This window comes from Epinephelus lanceolatus, chromosome 19 (assembly GCF_041903045.1).
Source record: "Epinephelus lanceolatus isolate andai-2023 chromosome 19, ASM4190304v1, whole genome shotgun sequence".
In the NCBI taxonomy this organism is placed as follows: Eukaryota; Metazoa; Chordata; class Actinopteri; order Perciformes; family Serranidae; genus Epinephelus; species Epinephelus lanceolatus.
This window is the reverse complement of record NC_135752.1, coordinates 41,240,483-41,254,731: the sequence shown is the minus strand read 5'-3', so window position 1 is coordinate 41,254,731 and position 14,249 is coordinate 41,240,483. Positions and strand designations below refer to the sequence as shown.

General features: G+C 35.1%; 1 protein-coding gene across 4 annotated transcripts in view; it reads right to left on the bottom strand.

Moving 5' to 3' along the window:
- capslb (calcyphosine-like b) overlaps positions 1–14,249 on the bottom strand; it is a 31,995-nt gene that overhangs the window by 5,080 nt on the left and 12,666 nt on the right. The window lies entirely within an intron of this gene.

Genomic DNA, 14,249 nt, shown 5'->3' with positions numbered 1-14,249 from the left:
AACTGAGGCCTAGTCCACACCGACCCGTGTGCTTCTGAAACCGTGTATTATTCTATGCAATTTGGCTGTTTGGCCACACGCAACCGCACTTTTGGGCACCCTCCAGGGTGAAGTTTTTGGAAGACTCTGGTGCCAGTGGTTGCGTGTAGATAGGATAACCGCAGTATTTTATTACCTGTCTCCATTGTTTGACGTCAGAGCGACAGTAAATAGCTCTTTTCTAAAAGTTTACTAACTGCTAGAATCCCACATCCTGTGTTAAACACAATGTGTCTTAACTATATTTACAATGAAGCTTGATTCTGCACTCTGCACTTAGCCTGTATGTGAATGTTTACCGTTGCTATGGCAACAAGTGACAGCTGACATTAGTGTTAGTTAGCTTAGCTCAATCGTCCAACAAACAATAACCCATAAAATTATAATTCAACATATTTAAACAAAATCAACAGCAGCTACCAACAGTTACAGTCCTTACAGCCTTAGCTAATGTGCTGTCACAGGTCAGAGTGTCAACATTAAAGTAATAACGGCTTTAATCCCTGAGGACCTACGCTAGCATTAGTGACGGCTGCATCCACTCGTATGCAGTTACCTTACGTTACAGAAGCACAATACAAACTATATAAACACATTATCTATTAAAGGTACACTACTGATAAAATCTGAAGGTGCTTAGGTGACATTTACCCACCTGAAAGAATAAAGGAAAACATTTTGCTGGTCTTCAGTAGCTTTACTCTCGGTGTAACTGCCAACTGAAGAACCAACCGTTTATATACCCAGATTTGTTCTAATGTCTTTACTCAAATCAGTTCTGCTTTATTTATTGCATATCCAGCTGCTCATTGTGTTACAGTCAGGTCCATAATTATTTGGACAATGATACAGTTGTCGTCATTTTGGCTCTGTACACCACCACAATGGGTTTTAAATGAAACAATGAATACCTGCTTAAAGTGCAGACTCTCAGCTTTCATTTAAGGCTTTTTTCAAAAATGTAGTATGAACCGTGTAGGAATGACAACCATTTCTTCACACAGTCCCCCGACTTTAAGGGCTCATAAGTATTTGGACAAACTAACATAATCATCAATTAAACAGTCAGTTTTAATACTTGGTTGCAAATCCTTTACAGTCAATGACTGCCTGAAGTGTTGGACACATAGGCATCATCAGATGCTGGGTTTCTTCCCTGGTGATGCTCTGCCAGCCCTTTACTGCAGCCGTCTGCACTTCCTGCTTGTGTTTTGGGTGTTTTGCCCTCAGTTTTGGCTTCAGCAAGAGAAAGGCATGCTCAGTTGGATTCAGGTCAGATGATATGACTTGGCCATTGCAGAACATTCCACTTCTTTGCCTTAAAAATGTCTTTGGTTGCTTTTGCAGTATGCTTCAGGTCAATGTCCAACTGCACTGTGAAGCATCGTCCAATGAGTTTTGAAGCATTTGGTTGAATCTGAGCAGATAATGGTGCCCCAAACACTTCAGCTTTCATCCTGCTGCTCTTGTCAGCAAGACAAGACTTCACTAGAATAAATACAGAGGGTTTATCACAAGATGCAAACCATTGGTTAGCCTTAAAAATGGAAGGCCAGATTAGAGTTTGTCAAAAACCATCTAAAAAGCCTGTACAGTTGTGGAACAGCATACTATGGACAGATAAAACAAAGATCAACTACCAGAATGATGGGAAGACAAGAGAAGGAAGAAGGGAAGGAACTGCTCATGATCCAAAGCACACCACCTCATCAGTGAAGCATGGTGGAGGTACTGTTATGTCATGGCCATGTATGGCTGCCAGTGGAACTGGTTCTCTTGTATTTATTGATGATGTGACTGCTGACAAGAGCAGCAGGATGAAAGCTGAAGTGTTTGGGGCACCATTATCTGCTCAGATTCAACCAAATGCTTCAAAACTCATTGGACGATGCTTCACAGTGCAGATGGACATTGACCTGAAGCATATTGCAAAAGCAACCAAAGACATTTTTAAGGCAAAGAAGTGGAATGTTCTGCAATGGCCAAGTCATATCATCTGACCTGAATCCAATTGAGCATGCGTTTCTCTTGCTGAAGCCAAAACTGAGGGCAAAACACCCAAAACACAAGCAGGAAGTGCAGACGGCTGCAGTAAAGGGCTGGCAGAGCATCACCAGGGAAGAAACCCAGCATCTGATGATGCCTATGTGTCCAACACTTCAGGCAGTCATTGACTGTAAAGGATTTGCAACCAAGTATTAAAACTGACTGTTTAATTGATGATTATGTTAGTTTGTCCAAATACTTATGAGCCCTTAAAGTCGGGGGACTGTGTGAAGAAATGGTTGTAATTCCTACACGGTTCATACTACATTTTTGAAAAAAGCCTTAAATGAAAGCTGAGAGTCTGCACTTTAAGCAGGTATTCATTGTTTCATTTAAAACCCATTGTGGTGGTGTACAGAGCCAAAATGACAACAACTGTATCATTGTCCAAATAATTATGGACCTGACTGTATTCTTGTGTGTCACTCAATATTTCTTAGTAAGGTACATCCTTTGTGAGGTTTTGGATTTAAAACACTGCATGTCAAAAACCTCGGTGTCATTTTCGATTCTGCACTCATGTTCGATAAACAGGTCGACTCAATAGTCAAAGCCAGATTTTTCCAACTTCACACCGTCGCAAAAATCAAACCATTCCTGAGTTTCAAGGACCTAGAAAAAGTCATCCATGCTTTCATTTCCACCCATTTGGACTACTGCAACTCTCTTTACACTGGAATTAACCAGTCATCTGTCTCCTGTTTACAACTAGTACAAAACGCTGCAGCCAGACCTTTGACAGGTACCCGAAAGAGAGACCACATCACCCCTGTCCTGGTCTCTCTCCACTGGCTGCCAGTGCAGCACCGTATTGATTTTAAACTTCTTTTATTCACATACAAAGCCCTGAATGGAGTGGCCCCCTCCTACATGAAGGAACTTTAACCCCTCACTCCACCTCCAGACCCCTCAGGTCGGCTAACCTAGGGCTTTAACTGTTCCACGCACTTATTTTAAACTCAGGGGTGACCGTGCCTCTGTGGTCGCAGCCCCCACACTCTGGAACAGCACCCCCCCTCTGTCAGACCTGCCCCCTCCATCGACTCTTTAAATCAAGGCTTAAAACGTTCCTGTTTACTGAAGCTTCAGAGTCCTCCTGATGTTGCCTCTGTGGTTACTTGTGCCTCGATCTATGTTGGTTGCTGTGTTTGTTTTGTTTATTATTTTACTTCACCTGTATCTCTTTTATTCACTTTTAAATGTGCTTTATAAATAAATTTGACTTGACTTAAAACAAACAACTAAAAGACAAACAGAAAAAAACTCAACGACCTAAAACTTGACTGACAATCTCACATGCCAGGAGAGAGACCTGTCTTGCACCCCAGAAAAAACAAGACAACCCTAACTGAACAAAATGAAAATAAAATAAGATAACATAAATAAAATAAAACTTATATTTCAAACCGTCACAACATGACATCACACACAGCTGAGAGACAGAGAACAGTGTTAGTAGGAAGAGAGGGACGTACTGATGTCACGTGTTATTTGCAGGACATGTTCATGTTCTGATGTCCCCCAAAAAAGAAAAGTTTTAATTTAAGTCTGCTATTTTTATCGTTTATATGACTTGCTTTTATTTATTGTGGTTTTATTGACTGAAAAATATTTTTAGGATATCTGTTTTTTAACAGACAGACTGACAGACAGATAGTCGACTGAAAGAGGCCAAGACAGAGAAATGCATCAGTTTATTTCTTATAATCTTATCTTATAATAAACTGCCTCCCTGTTTTTCTTGTCATTTATTATAACCCTGATTTGACATAAAGTTAAAAAAATAAAACTAGCTTTGGAAGCAGCAAACTACTTTTGCCATTATCCTGTAGCTTAGCTCACTACATTTCACTGGAGATAGCTTCAGTATAGTTAAACTTTATTTGATGTGGAGTAACTAGTAGCTTAGCTCACTACATTTCACTGGAGATAGCTTCAGTATAGTTAAACTTTATTTGATGTGGAGTAACTAGTAGCTTAGCTCACTACATTTTCCAAGTAGCTTGCCCAACACTGAGTACAAGAACTCATGGGCAGTGAAAATGGCATCTAACATTATTATATATTTCACTGTTTAGTTATTACCATTGGTAAATGAACCATCGGCTGTCACAGGCTCGAGTGCAGCACCGTGCACACCGACTTCAGAACAGAGCCAACAGCCTAACCATCGTCATTAAGCTTGTCAAAGTGCAAGCATACATTTAATACACCTCTCACTCCGCTGCTGCGTCAGACGGGGACAACCTCGAACTATTATGTAAAACAAATGACATATTATTGGAAATCATTAAGTTAATACTGTCACAGCACAGTTTGTAATTAAAAAAGATAAAATAAATCGTATTATATTATGTAAAGAAAACACAAAAATTCACCAAGCGGTTTGGGGAAAAAAAAAAAGAGAAAACACCATAATACAGTATGTCATAAAAATCATAATTTAAAGCTGTAAGCGACATGTTCATGGTCGTCTCTTTATGCTAACACTAAAATTCTACTTTCAGAAACATCTGATGTGGCGTTTGACCTAATGTAGAAATGTGGTGCACTTTATGCCTGTTTTGAATTTTTATTTTGTTCAGGATCTGGAATGGATCCACGTGTGTTAATTTATACACAGATGATGTTCCTGTTTGAAAAGTGTCAAAAGTTAAAATGCAAAGAATCATCAGACCCCGAACAGGACGGTGAAAGTGGGAACTCGTAAGCTTTGCATTAAAAGACAACCACTGAACAAATCAGCTGCTCATGGTGTATCTACGACCATCAAACATACACAGGGTCATGCCAGGTAGGTTTTTGACAGGATGAATTATGAATTATGAATTGAATGTTCTTTCTTTATTAAGTTGAATATATTGGGTTTGTGAGTTGGGAATTTTAATTGGAAGCTGAAAAAGTAGCACACGATAAGGCACGTTAATGTTCACATCATGAGAGTTCACAACAGAAACAGGTGCAGGTAGTTTCCAGACGACCTGTCCAACCACGCCCACCAGCTCGACAACCAGGACGCCAAACCAGCCTCAGAAGCAGAGGGCAGAGAGAGGGAAGTCACAAAACTCTAATAACAACAACAAATGAACTGTTTTGGGCACAATCCTAAAAGAAATCACACAGACTCAGGTTGATGTATTTTAAAGCCTTTGGTGAAATATTTTCAGGGTCCGGTATTTGCCCACATGGGGATTTAAACTTTTAACCTGTGTATCCCCAGAGCACCACCAGGACAACATAGCTCCAACACACCTACTACAGCTTGAAGCAATGATGTCATATGTGCAAAGCTTTTTTGTGTGTGTCTTTTAAGATTAAAGCATGTAGGCCACTCAAAACGTTGGTGACAAAATTGTAGAAAAAAAAAAAACTCACATCATTCTGCTGATTTCAGGTATATTGTCAAATATTTTGTCGACATTTCGTTAAAAATGAGATGAAATGGAAAATGTTGTGCATACAGTACAAATTATAACAAGATATTAAATATCACTGTGAGCTAACTGTCAAACTGATCTGAACACTGTTTGAAACGTGATATCTGTATAAACAACGTCAGAGTCAATTTTGGTTGCATATGAATGAAGACTTTTGGAGATATTCATGTTCATTTATCATATTCTCATAAATACAACTTGATGGACGTCTGAGCTGACGACAGGTCACAGTGAGGCAAACTTTTTCTTGCTGCTCTAGATGGTGCAAACCTAGTTTCATATGAATCCCTTTGGGTGATTATGTGATATAAAACTGTTGCATTTCTGGCGACATCTAGTGGCAGAACATTCAAAGACAGAGCAGGCAAGCTTGGACAAAGCATCCAAACATGTACCAAGTTTGGTGACAACTGCTGTTGCCCTTTTTGATTGATGAGTATTTATGTAAAATAAAAATTGACGAAATGTTAAGAAATGTTTCACTTCAAAACGGATCGGCATAAAAAAATTCCTCGAAAAATTTAGGACATATCTGTAGATGATCCTGCCAAAGGTCTGGGACACTTAGAACAACTGTCTGTGAAGACACTGCATAAATATGATTTAGAACAAAATAAGAAAAAGTTGGAAGAAATACATTTTTTGATTTGGAGACCATTAGATGAAATATACAGATAAGAGTATGGATTGATATGTTGAAGGAATTTTGACTGTAAGCCAATCCGTTTTGAAAATTATTGAAAAAATCTAAGAATAGTTGATACAGCACCTCCCTCAAGTCAAGGAGTCTAATTTTTTTGGACCTGAGTTGTGGGTGGTAATTAAAACTCACCAACAAGTTCTGGGGAGTTTTCATCTTATGATGTCGCTGCACAGAAACTTGTAGCAGTGAAAAACAAGAAGAAAGAAGAAAGAAAGAAACAAAGAAGAGGAAGAAGAAAGAGAAGACGAAAAAGTAAGAATAAGAAAAAAACAAAAAAGATATAAGCAGGGAGTGTCGGTGCGTGATCCCAAACTTCAAAGCATGTCGACGAAAATGTCATCAAAAACGTCATAGTACAGCATGATGATAAAAATGTGACCAAAACGTCATAGTATAACATGTCGATGAAAATGTCATAAAAACGTCATAGTATAGCATGTCGATGAAAATCTGACCAAAACGTCATAGTGTAGCATGTCGATGACAATGTCATAAAAATGTCATAGTATAGCATGTCGATGAAAATGTCATAAAAATGTCATAGTATAGCATGTCAATGAAACTGTGACCAAAACGTCATAGTATAGCATATCGATAAAAATGTGACCAAAACGTCAAAGTATAGCATGTCGATGACAATGTGACCAAAACGTCATAGTATAGCATGATGATGAAAATGTGACCAAAACGTCATAGTATAGCATGTCGATGAAAATCTGACCAAAACGTCATAGTATAGCATGTCGATGAAAATCTGACCAAAACGTCATACTATAGCATGTCGATGACAATGTCATAAAAATGTCATAGTATAGCATGTCGATGAAAATGTCATAAAAATGTCATAGTATAGCATGTCAATGAAACTGTGACCAAAACGTCATAGTATAGCATGTCGATAAAAATGTGACCAAAACGTCAAAGTATAGCATGTCGATGACAATGTGACCAAAATGTCATAGTATAGCATGATGATAAAAATGTGACCAAAACGTCATAGTATAGCATGTCGATGAAAATGTCATAAAAACGTCATAGTATAGCATGTCGATGAAAATGTCATAATAAACGTCATGGTATAGCATGTCGATGAAAATGTGACCAAAACGTCATAGTATAGCATGTCGATGAAAGTGTGACCAAAACGTCATAGTATACGATAAAAATGTGACCAAAATGTCATAGTATAGCATATCGATGACAATGTGACCAAAACGTCATAGTATAGCATGTCAATGAAAATGTGACCAAAACGTCATAGTATACGATGAAAATGTCACCAAAACGTCATAGTGTACAATGAAAATGTGACCAAAACGTCATAGCATACGATGAAAATGTGACCAAAATGTCATACTATTGCATGTCGATGAAAATGTCATGAAAAACGTCATAGTATAGCATGGCAATGAACATGTGACCAAAACGTCATAGTATAGAATGTCGATAAAAATGTGACCAAAACGTCATGGTATAGCATGTCGATAAAAATGTGACCAAAACGTCATAGTATAGCATGTCGAAGAAAATGTCATAAAATGTCATAATGAATATCATATTATAGCATGTCGATCAAAATGTCATCAAAATGTCGCATGTCGATTTATGTCATAATAAATGTCATAGTATAGCATGTCGATGAAAATGTCATGAAAAACGTCATAGTATAGCATGGCAATGAACATGTGACCAAAACTTCATAGTATAGCATGTCGATAAAAATGTTATGAAAAACGTCATAGTATAGCTTGTCGATAAAAATGTGACCAAAACGTCATAGTATAGCATGTCGATGAAAATGTCATGAAAAACATCATAGTATAACATGTCGATAAAAATGTGACCAAAACGTCATAGTATAGCATGTCGATGAGAATGTCATGAAAAACATCATAGTATAGCATGTCGATGAAAATGTCATCAAAACGTCATAGTATAGCATGTCGATGAAAATGTCATAATAAATGTCATAGTATAGCATGTCGATGAAAATGTGACCAAAACGTCATAGTATAGCATGTCGATGAGAATGTCATGAAAAACATCATAGTATAGCATGTCGATGAAAATGTCATCAAAACGTCATAGTATAGCATGTCGATGAAAATGTCATAATAAATGTCATAGTATAGCATGTCGATGAAAATGTGACCAAAACGTCATAGTATAGCATGTCGATGAAAGTGTGACCAAAACGTCATAGTATACGATGAAAATGTGACCAAAATGTCATAGTATAGAATGTCGATGACAATGTGACCAAAACGTCATAGTATAGCATGTCAATGAAAATGTGACCAAAACGCCATAGTATACGATGAAAATGTGACCAAAACATCATAGTATACGATGAAAATGTCACCAAAACGTCATAGTGTACAATGAAAATGTCACCAAAACGTCATAGCATATGATGAAAATGTGACCAAAATGTCATACTATTGCATGTCGATGAAAATGTCATGAAAAACGTCATAGTATAGCATGGCAATGAACATGTGACCAAAACGTCATAGTATAGAATGTCGATAAAAATGTGACCAAAACGTCATGGTATAGCATGTCGATAAAAATGTGACCAAAACGTCATAGTATAGCACGTCGAAGAAAATGTCATAAAATGTCATAATGAATATCATATTATAGCATGTCGATCAAAATGTCATCAAAATGTCGCATGTCGATTTATGTCATAATAAATGTCATAGTATAGCATGTCGATGAAAATGTCACCAAAACATCATAGTATAGCATGTCGATGAAAATGTCATGAAAAACGTCATAGTATAGCATGGCAATGAACATGTGACCAAAACTTCATAGTATAGCATGTCGATAAAAATGTGACCAAAACGTCATGTATAACATGTCGATGAGAATGTGATGAAAAACGTCATAGTATAGCATATCGATAAAAATGTCATGAAAAACGTCATAGTATAGCATGTCGATAAAAATGTGACCAAAACATCATAGTATAGCATGTCGAAGAAAATGTCATAAAATGTCATAATGAATGTCATATTATAGCATGTCGATCAAAATGTCATCAAAATGTCGCATGTCGATTTATGTCATAATAAATGTCATAGTATAGCATGTCGATGAAAATGTCACCAAAACGTCATAGTATAGCATGTCGATGAAAATGTCACCAAAACGTCATAGTATAGCATGTCGATAAGAATGTCATGAAAAACGTCATAGTATAGCATGTCGATAAAAATGTCATGAAAAACGTCATAGTATAGCATGTCGATAAAAATGTGACCAAAAGGTTATAGGATAGCATGTCGATGAAAATGTCATGAAAAACATCATAGTATAACATGTCGATAAAAATGTGACCAAAACGTCATAGTATAGCATGTCCATGAGAATGTCATGAAAAACATCATAGTATAGCATGTCGATGAAAATGTCATCAAAACGTCATAGTATAGCATGTCGATGAAAATGTCATAATAAATGTCATAGTATAGCATGTCGATGAAAATATGACCAAAACGTCATAGTATAGCATGTCGATGAAAGTGTGACCAAAACGTCATAGTATACGATGAAAATGTGACCAAAATGTCATAGTATAGAATGTCGATGACAATGTGACCAAAACGTCATAGTATAGCATGTCAATGAAAATGTGACCAAAACGTCATAGTATACGATGAAAATGTGACCAAAACATCATAGTATACGATGAAAATGTCACCAAAACGTCATAGTATACAATGAAAATGTGACCAAAACGTCATAGTATACGATGAAAATGTGACCAAAACGTCATAGTATACGATGAAAATGTGACCAAAACGTCATAGTATACAATGAAAATGTGACCAAAACGTCATAGTATACGATGAAAATGTGACCAAAATGTCATAGTATAGCATGTCGATGAAAATGTCATGAAAAACGTCACAGTATAGCATGGCAATGAACATGTGACCAAAACGTCATAGTATAGAATGTCGATAAAAATGTGACCAAAACGTCATGGTATAGCATGTCGATAAAAATGTGACCAAAACGTCATAGTATAGCATGTCGAAGAAAATGTCATAAAATGTCATAATGAATATCATATTATATCATGTCGATCAAAATGTCATCAAAATGTCGCATGTCGATTTATGTCATAATAAATGTCATAGTATAGCATGTCGATAAAAATGTGACCAAAACGTCATGGTATAGCATGTCGATGAAAATGTGACTAAAACGTCATGTATAACATGTCGATGAGAATGTGATGAAAAACGTCATAGTATAGCATATCGATAAAAATGTCATGAAAAACGTCATAGTATAGCATGTCGATAAAAATGTGACCAAAACATCATAGTATAGCATGTCGAAGAAAATGTCATAAAATGTCATAATGAATGTCATATTATAGCATGTCGATCAAAATGTCATCAAAATGTCGCATGTCGATGAAAATGTCACCAAAACGTCATAGTATAGCATGTCGATAAGAATGTCATGAAAAACGTCATAGTATAGCATGTCGATAAAAATGTCATAATAAATGTCATAGTATATCATGTAGATGAAAATGTCATCATAAATGTCATAGTATAGTATGTCGATCAAAATTTCATAATAAGTCATAGTATAGCACGTCGATGAAAATGTAACAAAAACGTCATAGTATAGCATGTCGATCAAAACGTCATATTACATGTCATAGTATAGCATGTCGATCAAAATGTCATAATAAATGTCATAGTATAGCATGTCGATCAAAATGTAAAAAAAACGTCATAGTATAGCATGTCACTCAAAATGTCATAACAAATGTCATAGTATAGCATGTCGGTCAAAATGTCATAATAAACGTCATAGTATAGCATGTCGATTAAAATGTCATAATAAATGTCATAGTATAGCATGTCGATGAAAATGTCATCATAAATGTCATAGTATAGTATGTCGATCAAAATTTCATAATAAGTCATAGTATAGCATGTCGATGAAAATGTAACAAAAACGTCATAGTATAGCATGTCGATCAAAATGTCATATTACATGTCATAGTATAGCATGTCGATCAAAATGTCATAATAAATGTCATAGTATGGCATATCGATCAAAATGTAAAAAAAAAACGTCATAGTATAGCATGTCACTCAAAATGTCATAACAAATGTCATAGTATAGCATGTCGGTCAAAATGTCATAATAAACGTCATAGTATATCATGTCGATTAAAATGTCATAATAAATGTCATAGTATAGCATGTCGATCAAAATGTCATCATAAATGTCATAGTATAGTATGTCGATCAAAATTTCATAATAAACGTCATAGTATAGCATGTCGATGAAAATGTAACAAAAACGTCATAGTATAGCAAGTCGATCAAAATGTCATAATACATGTCATAGTATAGCATGTCCATCAAAATGTCATAATAAATGTCATAGTATAGGATGTCGATCAAAATGTAAAAAAAACGTCATAGTATAGCATGTCACTCAAAATGTCATAACAAATGTCATAGTACAGCATGTCGATCAAAATGTCATAATAAATGTCATAGTATAGCATGTCGATCAAAATGTCATCATAAATGTCATAGTATAGTATGTCGATCAAAATGTCATCATAAATGTCATAGTATAGTATGTCGATCAAAATGTCATAACAAATGTCATAGTATAGCATGTCGATTAAAATGTCATAATAAATGTCATAGTATAGCATGTCGATCAAAATGTCATAGTATAGCATGTCAATCAAAATGTCATAATAAATATCATAGTATAGCATGTCGTTCAAAATTTCATAATAAATGTCATAGTATACCATGTCGATGAAAATGTCATAATAAACGTCATAGTATAGCATGTCGATGAAAATGTAACAAAAACGTCATAGTATAGCATGTCGATCAAAATGTCATAATACATGTCATAGTATAGCATGTCGATGAAAATGTCATAATAAATGTCATAGTGTAGCATGTCGATGAAAATGACACAATAAACATCATAGTATAGCATGTCGATGAAAATGTAATAAAAACGTCATAGTATAGTATGTCGATAAAAATGTGACTAAAACGTCATAGTATAGCATGTCGATGAAAATGTGACCAAAACGTCATAGTATAGCATGTCAATGAAAATGTGACCAAAACGTCATAGTATACGATGAAAATGTGACTAAAATGTCATAGTATAGCATGATGATAAAACTGTGACCAAAACATTATAGTATAACATGTCAATGAAAATGTGACCAAAACGTCATAGTATACGATGAAAATGTGACCAAAACGTCATAGTATACGATGAAAATGTGACCAAAATGTCATAGTATAGCATGTCGATGAAAATGTCATAATAAACGTCATAGTATAGTATGTCGATCAAAATGTCATCAAAACGTCATAGTATAGCATGTCGATGAAAATGTCATAATAAACGTCATAGTATAGCATGTCGATAAAAATGTGACCAAAACGTCATAGTATAGCATGTCGATGAAAATGTGACCAAAACGTCATAGTATAGCATGTCGATGACAATGTGACCAAAATGTCATAGCATATGATGAAAATGTGACTAAAATGTCATAGTATAGCATGATGATAAAACTGTGACCAAAATGTCATAGTATAGCATGTCGATGAAAATGTCATAATAAATGTCATAATATAGTATGTCGATCAAAATGTCATAATAAACGTCATAGTATAGCATGTCGATGAAAATGTCATAATAAACGTCATAGTATAGTATGTCGATCAAAATGTCATAATAAATGTCATAGTATAGAATGTCGATCAAAATGTCGAAATAAACGTTACAGTATAGCATGTCGATCAAAATGTCATAATAAATGTTATAGTATAGCATGTCGATCAAAATGTAAAAGAAAAAGTCATAGCATAGCATGTCAATCAAAATGTCATAATAAGTGTCATTATAGCGTGTCAATCAAAATATCATCAAAACGTCACATGTCGATGAAAATGTCATAATAAATGTCATAGTATAGCATGTCAATGAAAATGTCAAAATAAACGTTATAGTGTAGAATGTCGATCAAAATGTCATCAAAACCTCATAGTATAGCATGTCGATGAAAGTGTCACAAAAAAAACATCATATTATAGCATGTCGATGAAAATGTCATCAAAACGTCATGGCATAGCATGTCGATGAAAATGTCATAATAAATGTCATAGTATAGCATGTCGATAAAAATGTCATAATAAATGTCATAGTATATAGCATGTCGATGAAAATGTCATAATAAACATCATGGCATAGCATGTCGATGAAAATGTCATAATAAATGTCATTGTATAGCATGTCGATGAAAATGTCATAATAAATGTCACAGAATAGCATGTCGATCAAAATGTCATCAAAACGTCATAGTATAGCATGTCGATGAAAATGTCATAATAAACATCATAGTATACCATGTCGATGAAAATGTCATAATAAATGTCATAGTATAGCATGTCGATCAAAATGTCGAAATAAACGTTACAGTATAGCATGTCGATCAAAATGTCATAATAAATGTCATAGTATAGCATGTCGATCAAAATGTCATAATAAATGTTATAGTATAGCATGTCCATCAAAATGTCATAATAAATGTCATAGTATAGCATGTCGATGAAAATGTCATAATAAACGTCATAGTATAGCATGTCGATGAAAATGTCAACAAAACGTCACAGTATAGCATGTTGATGAAAATGTCATAATAAACGCCATAGTATAGCATGTCGATCAAAATGTCGAAAAAAACGTTACAGTATAGCATGTCGATCAAAATGTCATAATAAATGTCATAGTATAGCATGTCGATCAAAATGTCATAATAAATGTCATTATAGCGTGTCAATCAAAATATCATCAAAACGTCGCATGTCGATGAAAATGTCATAATAAATGTCATAGTATAGCATGTCGATGAAAATGTCATAATAAATGTCATAGTATAGCATGTCGATCAAAATGTCATCAAAACGTCATAGTATACCATGTCGATCAAA